We start from the raw sequence: 12,114 nt of genomic DNA, 5'->3' as shown, positions 1-12,114 counted from the left end.
GTGCAGTGTCCGATGCGCCTCTGATGGGCGGCTCTGCTCTGCCGCGTACTGTTGCCCACTGTTCATCTGAATCTTCAGCTTTTGCAGGCGACCGTTGCGCGAAGTAGCCGTTGATCCGCTGGTGCACCGGACAGTCCGGTGAATTATAGTGGAGCGCGCCCTGAGAAACCCGAGAGTGGCGAGTTTGAGACTGTATGGTCCTGGTGCACCGGACACTGTCCGGTGGCACACCAGACAGTCCGGTGTGCCAGACCAGGGCACACTCGGTTTCTTGCTCCTTTTGAATTTGAACCCTTTCTTCAATTTTTTATTGGTTTGTGTTGATCATTTATGCACCTGTAGATCATATACTCTAGAGCAAACTAGTTAGTCCAATATTTGTGTTGGGCATTCAACCACCAAAATTAATACTAGGAAAAAGGTTAACCCTATTTCCCTTTCATAATTGTTGACCATAACAAAATGAATTTCTCTAAGCATGAATGAATCTTTATAATACTCATCCAACATTTGAACACTTGTTTCCCACAATATTTTCATATCCTCCATTAAGGGCTTCAAAAATACATCCATGTCAACTCCAGGTTGTGTAGGTCCAAAAATAAGGATGTTTAGCAAAATGTACTTTCGTTTCTGCAACAACCATGGAGGAAGGTTGTAGATAGTGAGGATCACTGACCATGTGCTATGCTTGCTACTCCTCTCAAAAAATGGATTCAATCCATCAGTACTTAGTATGAACCTAACATTTCTTAGTTCATTGGCGAAGTCTCAGTGGTTGTCATTGAAATCTTGCCCACTGCTTCCCCACCAGCTGGATGTCGAAGCTTCCCATCGTTTTTGTACTCAACAAAAGCATTCCAGCTGATAACTTTGGCATCCTAAGGGTTAGCAAACAAACACCTTAGTCGATTGACAATGGGGAGGTACCACATCACCAAAGCAGGACTCTTTTTGAGTGCATAATAGTCTACTTCTTTTTCTTTGCTCGTGGATTTTGAAGTCTTTTTTGGGCTTTCTTTCACTTCTTCCCTGTAGACACAGATGCAACACACTCTTCTTCTTGATAGTCTTTATTCGTCTTGTACCTACTTGCATCACACTTTGGGCAGCTCTCTAAGTCTTAATAATCATCACCTCGATAAAGGAAACACTGATTTCTACATGTGTGGTTCTTCTCCACACCCATAGTGACTGGATAGATTAGTTTCTTTGCATAGTATGTCTTAGTAAGCATTTTGTTCTCCTTTGGAAGCATGTCTGCGATAATACTCAAGAACACATCGAAGCAAGCATCAGACTGACCATATCTAGCTTTTAACATCAATAGCTTTAGCACAGACTAGAGCGTCGTGAACTCTTTGGTACAACCCTTAGACTCGTCGTACAAAGGCTCTTCTTGAAAGGGAAATGTGCCCTTGGGCCATTTCTAGTTTGTTTTGGTGATCAATTGCTCAACACATTGTCTTGGACTAACATCTTGATGTATGAGAATAGGTGCAAGTATTTGAAAGGTAAATTAAGAAATATGGAAAAGTGCATTTGGTGTATATTGCAAATCCCAATGTATGAAAGAAACAAAGGTACAATTCTAGTACTTAGTAAATTGGTTGAGTGGATAACAATGTTCATATAAATGCTAGGAAACTATCCAAGTCGAGAAAAATTGAAAGGAAGAAGTCTGGCTAAGTTTGGCCAAACTTGTGCTAGTCTGGGGAGCATCGGACTGTCCGGTGTGCACCAGACAGTGTTCGGTGCCCAGACTGTTCAGCTAGCCAAACAAACCACTCTCGGGAAATCAATGGGACGTCACGGCTATAATTCATCGGACTGTCTAGTGTGCACCGGACCGTCCGATGTGCTATCCGCTCTCCTAGGCAACGGTCGGCCACACAATCTACGCAGGCCACGTCAGCCCAGCAACGGTCACCAAGTCGCACGGAGTGTCCGGTGCGCCACCGGATTGTCCGGTGTGCCATGTGAGCAATGGTAGGCAACGGTCGGCTCGACTGATTAAGGAAAGGCCGGTGACTATGCAGTGTCCGGTGTGCACCGGAAAGTCCGGTTCACCCACGGACAGAAGGAACCCAGGGCCTTCCAAATGAAGTTCCAAAGGCTCCTAGGTCCCTTGTGGCTATAAAAGGACCCACTAGGTGACATGGAGCAGGAACTAAGCACACTTTGAGCAATCTACAACTCCTAGAGTCCGCGACCACGCTGTCGGATCATTAGATAAAGATTTGAGCGTGTTCTTGAGATGTGACTCCGTTGTTTTGATTCTTGCTCTTTTTTCTTGACTTGTGTGCGTGTTGTTGCTACGATTGTATTCTTGTGTGTGTTTCTACTCCCTCCTTACTCTAGTTTTGATTAAGATAATTTGTGTAAGGCATGAGAGACTCCAACTTGTGGAGATTCCTCACAAACGGGATTTGATATAAGGAAGAAAACCATGGTACTCAAGTTTGATCTTTGGATCACTTGAGAGGGATTGAGTGCAACTGTAAACCCTAGGATCTAATCTCTAGGACTCTAGTCATGTGAGAAATAATAAAGGAGCCAAATTTGATTATGTGACTTGTTATTGAGGCATATTTTTCTTTTAAATGAATACCAAATAAACACATGAACTTATGCATCATGCTGGCATTCCTTTGTTTATGTGTTAAACTCAAACTCGTAATTAAAACAAACCTAGCTTCTAATTCAAATTTGAGCTCTAGATATATAGGAGCAAAAGAGTGGAAAATAATAGTAATAATAGTAATAATGATAATAATAAATAAATAAATAATATTATTGTAAGGAGTATAAGTATTATTCATATTAGAATTTTGTTTGATCTTTGAAATCTGGAGTTCAAAACAAGAGTTCAAATTTAGTTTGAATGTTTGAAATAGAAAAGAAAAGAATGGAAAAGAAAAAGAAAAAGCCAAACTACCTGTGTTGGGCCGGCAAGCTAGAATTCAGCCCAGTCTCCTCTTCTCTCGCATGCGCGCCCGGCCCATCCTAGCGTACCACACGCATCATTGGACGTGACACTAGCAAGCCAGGCCCACTTGTCGGCCACTCAGCGTGCACCAGTCATTCTTCTAGCTGACGTGTGGGGCACTCTCCCCAGCCTTGTTTGTCTTCCACGTCGCGGAGCTTTCGGCGAGGAACATTACAACAACCGCCCCGATGGGGTGAGCCAACTGGGGGGGGATCCTCTCTGCTATAAACCAATGCGGTAGGGTCGCCTAGGCCATATCGACCCACCCCAATCGCACCAGGAGCAATAGCCGAGAGCCACTTCGACGCAGAGTGTGAAACGAGAGTGAGAGCAGGCCGCCGGCATGGGAAATCGGAACCGCGACAAGTCTGGGCTTGGGACTCGGCTTTGGGGGATCATCGCACCTCGTAGAAGGCGTGCTCCTCATTGATTCGGGCGAAGTTCACTGGAGCCCTGTGTAATTTCTCGTCGTCGAGCCTAATCCACCACAGATCCGCTCTTCCAAGTGGATTGCCCGCCTGCGCGCATCATCCTCGGTAAGGTTTCCTCACCCGCATTCGCTTTTATTTCCGCATCGTGTAGAGCTGTTTGGGTTAGAGGTTGGGGCGCTAGGACCGTAGACTCGCCTCATCGGTGAAGTCCTCCGCCGTGGTAGTCTTACGATTCGACCCTTGGTTCCTGGGCCATAGATTTCGTGTGTAACGACCACGATTAGGTGGGGATACCCCTTCGGTTGTATTGCACTCGGACCATTGAGATCGAATCCAAGGGTCAGATTTGGGTCACGTTTCATAAAACCCTAGCCATCGATCTCACGTTGGGCGTTTCAGATTAGCGCATGAACATACCCCATTGCGACAATAAGATTTGGCCGTCGATCGGTTAGCTAGTGGTTATGTTGTCACGTGGGCCTCGGACCGTAGATCCCCGATCTGAGGACTCGTATAGCATACTGATCTTCTCACCGCTCCAATCTAACCTGAATCGTCTGTGTTCGTTCTGGTGGCCCATATGCGATGGTACCCCTTCAGCCATCCAGCTATACAAAATAGCCCCTAGTGCTTTTACTTATCAACCCACACTCCAGGTTATTGATAAAACCATTACACATGAGTCCTGGATATTGTAGGATAGACCTTGGAGAACTCCAGAATAGTGGCGTAGCCCAATTAGAAACTTGTTTAATTAATAAGTGATTCATTTAAACTCCTTTTTGATCCATTTTGTTATGAAGCATAGGTTAAAATTATGCACTTAATTCATTCTATATCTAACACTTAAAACTTCAGAAAATCATAACTCTTCAACCGTAACTCCGAATTTAGTGATTCTCGAACCTACGATCTCGTTACGATGTGTAGAACATTATTATGCAGTATGATCTTATGTTTGGTGTGATGTTAATTTCTCCTATACCATGTTTGTTTGTATTGTTGCGAGTACGAGGAAGCATCCGAGGATCCCGGTACCCAATAGGTGGAAAATACTGAGCAGGAGCTCATTGAAGGCAACTTGTGCCCTTGATCACTTCTCTTTACCCAATAATGTTCATGTTAATCGTTATGATCTGCATAGGCTAATTTTGCTGGGACCCAATAGGTCACCCTAGTTTGGTCATCTTTATACCTTGTTTACCACTCAACTTTTGAGTAGTACCTGTTATTGCTTTATGTGGTTTTAGGTGTTAAGATACACATTATTCATGATCATGCTTTTATTACAAATGAGTTATTTACTGTTCATGACAAGATCATTATGTTAATTAGAACATGGAGCGACCACCCGGGAAAATAGTGCTACCACAAGGGTGGTATCGGATGCCCTTGGCTAACTAATTAGGAAATCTAGTGGAGGACTACCTTACTCGAAAGGGGCAAGGGCGGGGAGTTGTCGTTATAGGGAGGTTCTCAGGTTGATCTTGCTGAGATGGCTTTTCAGACGGAGGATTCCTATATTGCGCTCCTTAGAAATCGTAGAGGGTTTTCTGAAGCTAATGGAACTTTGTAAATGCTTCATAGTGTTACCGTGCCTCGCTTCCTTGGTAGAGGTGTGTGGGGCCTATACAACCCCATGGCAGATGGATAACATGACTTGTGGGTAAAGATGTGCAACCTCTGCAGAGTGTAAAACTGGTATATCAGCCGTGCTCACGGTCATGAGCGGCTCGGACCCTCACATGAGTAACTTATGGAATTAAATTTAATAGGTCATTTGCATCGCATTGTGGTTTATTTATTAATTGCGATCTCTCAATATTTGGACTGGTACTTACTTATACTTAGTAAGTGCTAATAATACTTGACCAACTTATTAAAAGCAATGATTTACCTTTACCCATTATTTGTTGATCAACTTTACACTTCACATGAGCTCCCACCTTTGGTGAGTTCATGCACATTATTTCCCACAACTTGTTGAGCTATGATCTTTTGTGATCTCGCCCTTGAGATATATAACCCCCACATGTGAAGAGCAGGTAGCCTAGGAGGAGGACTACTACGAGGAGTACGAGGAAGTCTAGGTGGTGTCTCCCAGTCTTAATGGCGCCAAGGAATAATATTAGTTCGTTTATTTGTTATCATTTATTTTTGTAAGACACTTCCACAATGTAATAATATTTGTGACATTTATCTCTATACACTTGGTCATTATATGTGTTGTTCTTTTTTGGCGCACATATGAGACGCACATAGGTTTACCCCTTAAATCCGGGTGTGACAGCAACCCTTGACCGAAGAAGGTCACTACAATGTTGACTAGGCATTGGCCAAACCAAGGGATAAAATCACCGTGTCTTTTGTCTATTTACTTTATTGCGATTAGTGTCTTCTAGAGTTATCATATTTCACTTGTATTATTGCTCCTAAGTATGATACACATCTCAAAGGAGCAATCAAGTGAAGAATTCTCCTCTCCTCCATATCTGCTCGTATCAACTTGGTTTTAGCTTTCAATAACACTCATTAGAAACCAAGTTTGTGTTGTTTAGAATTGATTTTTGCAGGATCACCTATTGACCCCCTCTAGGCAAGTGTCTTCATCAAGGGACTAACCGCCCGAAGAGATGGATCCTAAGGGCAAGGGAATTGTGATAACGACAAGGAGAATGAGATCCTCAACAATAACGACCAAAAGGAGATAAACCCAAAAACTTAGGATCAAACAACAAGAGGAAGGACAAGAAGAAGAGGCGCACCAAGAAGATCATCTACTATGAAAAAGGCAGTTAATCAAAAGAATTCTTTTAATTATTTTCGAATTCCATACAACTCCAATGCTCATTTATTATCTATATCTCTTGGCAAGCCCCCTCACTTTGATGGGGAAGATTATTCTTTTTGGAGTCATAAAATGCATATTCATTTAGTTTCTCTTCATCCTAGCATTTGGGAAGTAGTAGAAAATGGAATGAATTTAGATAGTAATGATAATGCCATATTTATTAATGATCACATTCATAAAAGTGCCCAAGCCACTACTGTTCTTTTAGCGTCCCTATGCTGGGATGAATACAACAAGGTTAGTGGCTTGAACAACGCCAAGAAAATATGGGACACCCTCAAGATCTCTCATGAGGATGATCATCAAGATGGAGTTGGTGTAAGGCGTGCTGGGGAGATTCTCCATGATAAGGGGAGAGGAGCCAACTGAAACGAACAATAGGCTCGAGACCCTGGTGAACAAGATATGAAGCTATGGAAGCACAAGATCGATGGATCACGACGTCATGCGCCTCATGTTAAGGTCATTTACTGTAATTGATCCCCATCTTGTTAATCTTATTCATGAAAACCTAGGTATACCAAAATGTCGCCGAGGAAATTCTTGGTAAGTTTGTAAGTGGGCGCTTGATGGTAAAAGAAGCAAGGTACGTCGACAACATCGCCAACAGACCTCTTCCTCTTTACGAGCTGCAACTCGTTGCACTCAAAGCAATTACCAGCACAGAGACACTCCCAAACAAGGTAGCACAAGTGGAAGCTGCCAGATTTAATGAGAAAGAAATGGCGCTTGTAATAAAGCGCTTCAAGACTGCATTGAAAAGACGCAAGGACTACCCCAACAAGAACAAATCAAGGGGAACGTGTTCATGCTTAAAGTGCGGTAAGTCTAGTCATTTTATTGCTCAATATCTCGATACTGAGAATGAGTAGGTACAAGATAAGAAAGGGAAGAAGGAGAAGAAGTTCTACAGATAGACGAAGGGCGAGGCACACATTGGTAAGGAATGGGACTCAGACTACTCTTCATCCGACTCCGATGATGAAGGACTTGCTGCCTCCGCCTTTGACAAATCCTCCCTGTTCCCCAACGAGCATCACACTTGCCTCGTAGAAAAAGATAAGAATGTACATACACATGATACTCCTAAGTATACCTCATCTAGTGATGAAGAATGTGACGATGACGATGACATAGACTACAACAATCTTTTTAAGGGCTTAGATAAATCTAAGGTAGATAAAATTAATGAATTAATTGATGCTCTCAATGAAAAGTATAGATTGCTAGAAAACAAGAGGATCTGCTTTATGAGGAACATGATAAAGTAGTTGAAGTAGGAAAACTCTCTTGCATTAGAAATTAAGAAGAATGAAATGCTTACATTTGAATTGACTTCTTGCCATTCCACTATTACTAGTCTTAAAAGTTTAAATGATGGCTTGAATGCTAGAATTGAAAAACTTAGTATTCCTAGTTCATCCGTTGAGCATGTTTCAATTTGTGTTAAACGCAAAGACCATGATTTTAATGCTTGTAGTAATCATGCTTATACTATTGCAAAATTAAATGATGAAATTGCCTAATTAAAATTTCAACTTAAAACTTGCAAAAATAAAGTAGAAAAGGTTAAATTTGCTAGGGATGCCTTTACCATTGGTACATAGCCCTCCATTAAGGATGGACTTGGTTTCCAAAAGGGAACCAAGAACACTAAAAGCCAAAAGGTTCTCAACTTCACAAAGGAGAAGGGGAAGACACCTATGGCTAATAGCTTGCATTCTATTCATGAGAGGAAAAACCATGCTTACTTATATTCTCATATCATGAATGTTTCTCATTATGCTCATCATGATACTTGTAATGATCGTTTTTCTTTTCCATAGTATCATAGTAGTATCTCTACTCCTCACGTTGTGCATGCTTCATCTAGTGATTCTAATAGGAGTAGAACTAGGCGTCATGCTTCTCATGTTGTTTCTCATACGCCAAAGGATAGGAATGCATCTCATGGATCTTTCATTTTATTCCGTACTTTTGATGCATCCTATGTGATTCATTATAAAAATGATGAAATTGTTGCTACAAATGTGGGACCAAAATGCAAGAAAGGTAATACTTGCATTTGGGTTACAAAGTCTTATGTAACTGTCACACCCAGTTTTGGAGGTAAACCGAATGCGAACCATGTATGTGCCAGGGTCAGAAATTCACGTACACAGCGATAACATAAATGACTCATCATAGCACAATGCTTCGAATAATAATAAACATTAAGTAATAATATTAAAGACTAGAGTCATTTACATAATATCAATCAAAGTGCACATAATAGAAATGTAGCCAACGTAAATTAACCCACCACAGATAGCTAACTGGGGGAGGTCGCCTCAACGCCTTCTTCTTTTTCTTTACCTAATCCTCGAACTTGTCGAAGTCCTAGAACTCCTGGAGATCTGCCTCGACGCCTTCTTCTCTTTCTTTACCTGAGCATAGATTGCACCAAAGGCAACCTGGTGTTTTGTGAAAGCAAGGGTCAGTACACATCAACGTACTTAGCAAATGTCTCGTTTGGCTAAGGTGGACTAGCTTTATGTGGGGTTAAGCTCAAGCAGTTGCTTTTAGTTGGTCAGATATTTATTATTAGTGGAAGCCAAGATTTAGTAATATAACCAACCTATGAATCATTTCCTCATCGAGGAACATCATTGTCATCATCAAACCACAAACCATTAATAGAATCATTGTATCTCAGATCATCTGCATCTCTAATCAAAGAGGATCCCAAGGCCGCTCATAACCATGAGCATGGCTGATATATCAGTTTCATTCCCCCTGCAGAGGTCGCACACTTTACCCACGAGTCATGATTCCCTTTCTGCCCGGAGAGAGCTACTCTCCATTGACCACTACCTAGGTGGCCTGACAGGGTATCAATACGTAGCCTTTACAAAGACTCCCATGGTGCATAGCTGCTCGTTAGGTTTTGCCAGTCGTACAAAAGCAGTACACCTCCCTAAGGTGGGTGACTAACAAAACCAAATCGAATGAACCTCTCCACCCCCTTGGCAGAGCGAGCACTACGCCTCGGCCCACATTGACGGCCCTCCAGCAAAGCCAACTACACCCTAGGTTCATCTAATTATTCAGCTTAGGGCATCCCATTCCACCCTCATGGTTGCACTGTTATCCCGGGTGGTCACTCCACGAACAGGTCCTTACGGAGAGGTACTCGGGAAAACAGCTACGACGGCGTTTGAGGCTGTAGGGAGACTTCGGGCAGAACGTGGAGGGGCTACTTCGCAGGGATGCGAGACAAGGCGAGGGGAGTGAGGAACCGCATGGGGGTGGCCGAGGGCCTTACCTCAATGGCTTGGGCGAGATCGTGGCAATGGTTCCCGTCTTCCACGCGCACACGTCGAGGGGAAAGGAGCAGCGAGGAGCGCGCCTACATGCCGTGCGGTGCGGCCGCTGGGGTGGGCGGCGGTGCTAGGTGGCGGCTGGGGCAGGGTTTCCATGCGGCTAGGGTTTGGGGGAGGGGCGCGCTGCGCCGGGTAGGCCAGGCGGGCCGTGCGCGGCAATGAGCTGGGGGGAATGGGCCGCGCGGAGGGGCGAGCTGGGCTAGCCGAGAGAGGGTCCAGTTAGGCTTCCTCCTTTTTTCTTTGTTTCCTCCTTTTTTTCTTTTTCTCTTTTCTATTTCCTACTAATTCAAATCGAATTCCTTATTAAATGCATGCTTCACAAATTCACTCATCAAACAAAATGAAAGCATGCTCCAGTATGATGCGACAGTCAAAGCACCTCTAGAGTTTTACTTTACTAGGATTACACATCGATATACAATAAAATAAAATAAAAAAAATTCTTCACTATTTATAAAAAAGAAAATAAAAGTAAGGAAAAGAGAGAGTAACACCTGAATTTGGTAGATATTAGAAAAGAAATTTTATACCCCCAAATTCAGGGTGTTACAAATCTAACCCCCTTAAGAGGAATCTCGCCCTCGAGATTCAAGAAGAAGCTAGCAAGAAAACTAGGTTAGTTCATAGGTTGTTCATGACTTTCTTGAGTTGACTTTGACTCTACAAGCTTAACTTGTGGACTGGTTGCTTTGACCTTCAGATGCTCAAGAACAAGCAATAGACTTCTTGTGGACCCCTTGGACCTGTGGGTTAGGACCCACACACACTTTCGCTACGTCACTTTGATCTTGTTGGTTGACGTTGATCGCATGGTCTTCATTGGGGTTAGCGGCTAACCCCCTTAACAGGAGTGTTGATACACGCTTGGTGAAGATGTTGCCAACTCGGATCTTGACTGATTTAGAGAGGTTGTAGGATGTCAACCGGACAGGTGCAAGAGGAAAGGGTATAGATAGAAAAGGTAAGCATATATGGATTAAAGAGAGAAAAAGGGAGAGCGCCCAACTGCCTGACTCTATGATACTCACCTAGTAAACTGATGCCATTGCGGACCAAAGGCGACAACACATCTACACTCATTTCAAAGAAGCAAATCAGTCATAACACAAAGACAAACATCACGAGCACACAACAACAAACATCTCGTTGCTACACGTTAGTGTTAACTAGATGGTGGTCTTTCCTTACAAAGGGTAAACTACTCTAAGGCCATCGAAAGACAAAGGGAATAATAAGACATGTAGGATAGGGGCATGAACATAATAACGGATGGAGCTAAAGCAAGGATTGGAATCGACAGGGAGAAAATGCAACCAAGGTCAGAATAGGTAAAACACCATTCTCAAATCGATATGGGAAAGATGATATTTCAAAAGGTAGGCATAGGATAATCATCATGGAAAGATCGAGATATTAGGAAGGTAAGGGTGATATCGACCATAAGCTAAGACTTGCAACGCGATAGAGGAAAAGGGAACGAACAAGAGCAGGGTGGGTAAGACATCACTCTTGAAATGAAATGGGAGAGGCGGCTTTAAAATGCAAATACAAGATAAGCATCAAGGTAAAGATCAAGGGATGACAAGGGTTAAAGTGATAACGGACAAACACACATTAAAGGATGTATTTTAGGCAAAACTTGCAAGGTGACAAAGAAAGGGAGCAGTCAATGATGAAATCGATGAGGCATTATCCCCAAACAAGGATGGAAAGGAGGAGGCTTCAAAGGGTAGGTTCAAGGTAAGAAGGAAGGCAAGGGCATAGATATTACGAGGGTTTTAAAGGTAATAACAGACAAGGATGTATGGGAGGAGATAATTAGGCATAAGACAAAGGATATAAGTACCATAAAGGATGGAGTTAAGACCGGACCTGCAAATGGAAAAGGAGAGGGTACATCCAAGGGCCAGACAAGTAAACTACCACTTTCAAATTGAGGCAGAAGAGAGGAGATTTTTAAAGAGCAAGAAGAAAGATAAGTATCAGGGCAAGACCGATGGATGACAAGGTAATGGTGATAGCAAATAAAACACACAACAAAGGATGGAATTAAGACAAAACTTGTAAGGCGACAAGGAGTGAAAAGAAATCAAGGGAGAGATAGGTAACTCGTAGTTCTCAAACTGGGTTGAAAGAAACGAGAGGCTTTTAAAAGACAAGTTCAAGGTGAGCATTTAGGTAGAAAACCTCAATATCGCAAGGGTCAAAGGCGATAACAGACAAGGGTATGAGAGATAAGATGAAGGCACATGAGAGCAAGTGGTATAAGTACTTTAAAGAATGGAGTTACCTCAAGGCTTACACACGGTGAAGAAGTGGATATAGCCAAGGGTGAGCTAAGTAAAACACCGCTCTCAGATTGGGATAGGAGATTGGAGATTTTTTAAATAACGGACATAATGTAATCACAAGGTAGGATATAGTGAAGAGAAGGGTAAAGGAAATAACAAACAAAAACACAACAAAGGATAGAGTTAAAAA

General features: G+C 42.7%; 1 long non-coding RNA gene across 1 annotated transcript; it reads left to right on the top strand.

Moving 5' to 3' along the window:
- The first annotated feature begins 3,113 nt into the window (after nt 1-3,113).
- On the top strand, nt 3,114-5,554 carry LOC109944822 (uncharacterized). The gene is made up of 2 exons (XR_002268012.3): nt 3,114-3,525; nt 5,466-5,554. It is a non-coding gene; the product is annotated as an uncharacterized lncRNA (long non-coding RNA).
- Nucleotides 5,555-12,114: the final 6,560 nt, after the last annotated feature.

The sequence above is a fragment of the Zea mays genome, chromosome 3, assembly GCF_902167145.1.
Source record: "Zea mays cultivar B73 chromosome 3, Zm-B73-REFERENCE-NAM-5.0, whole genome shotgun sequence".
NCBI lineage: Eukaryota > Viridiplantae > Streptophyta > Magnoliopsida > Poales > Poaceae > Zea > Zea mays.
Note: the sequence above shows the minus strand (reverse complement) of the source record. Positions and strands in the feature narration are given on the sequence as shown.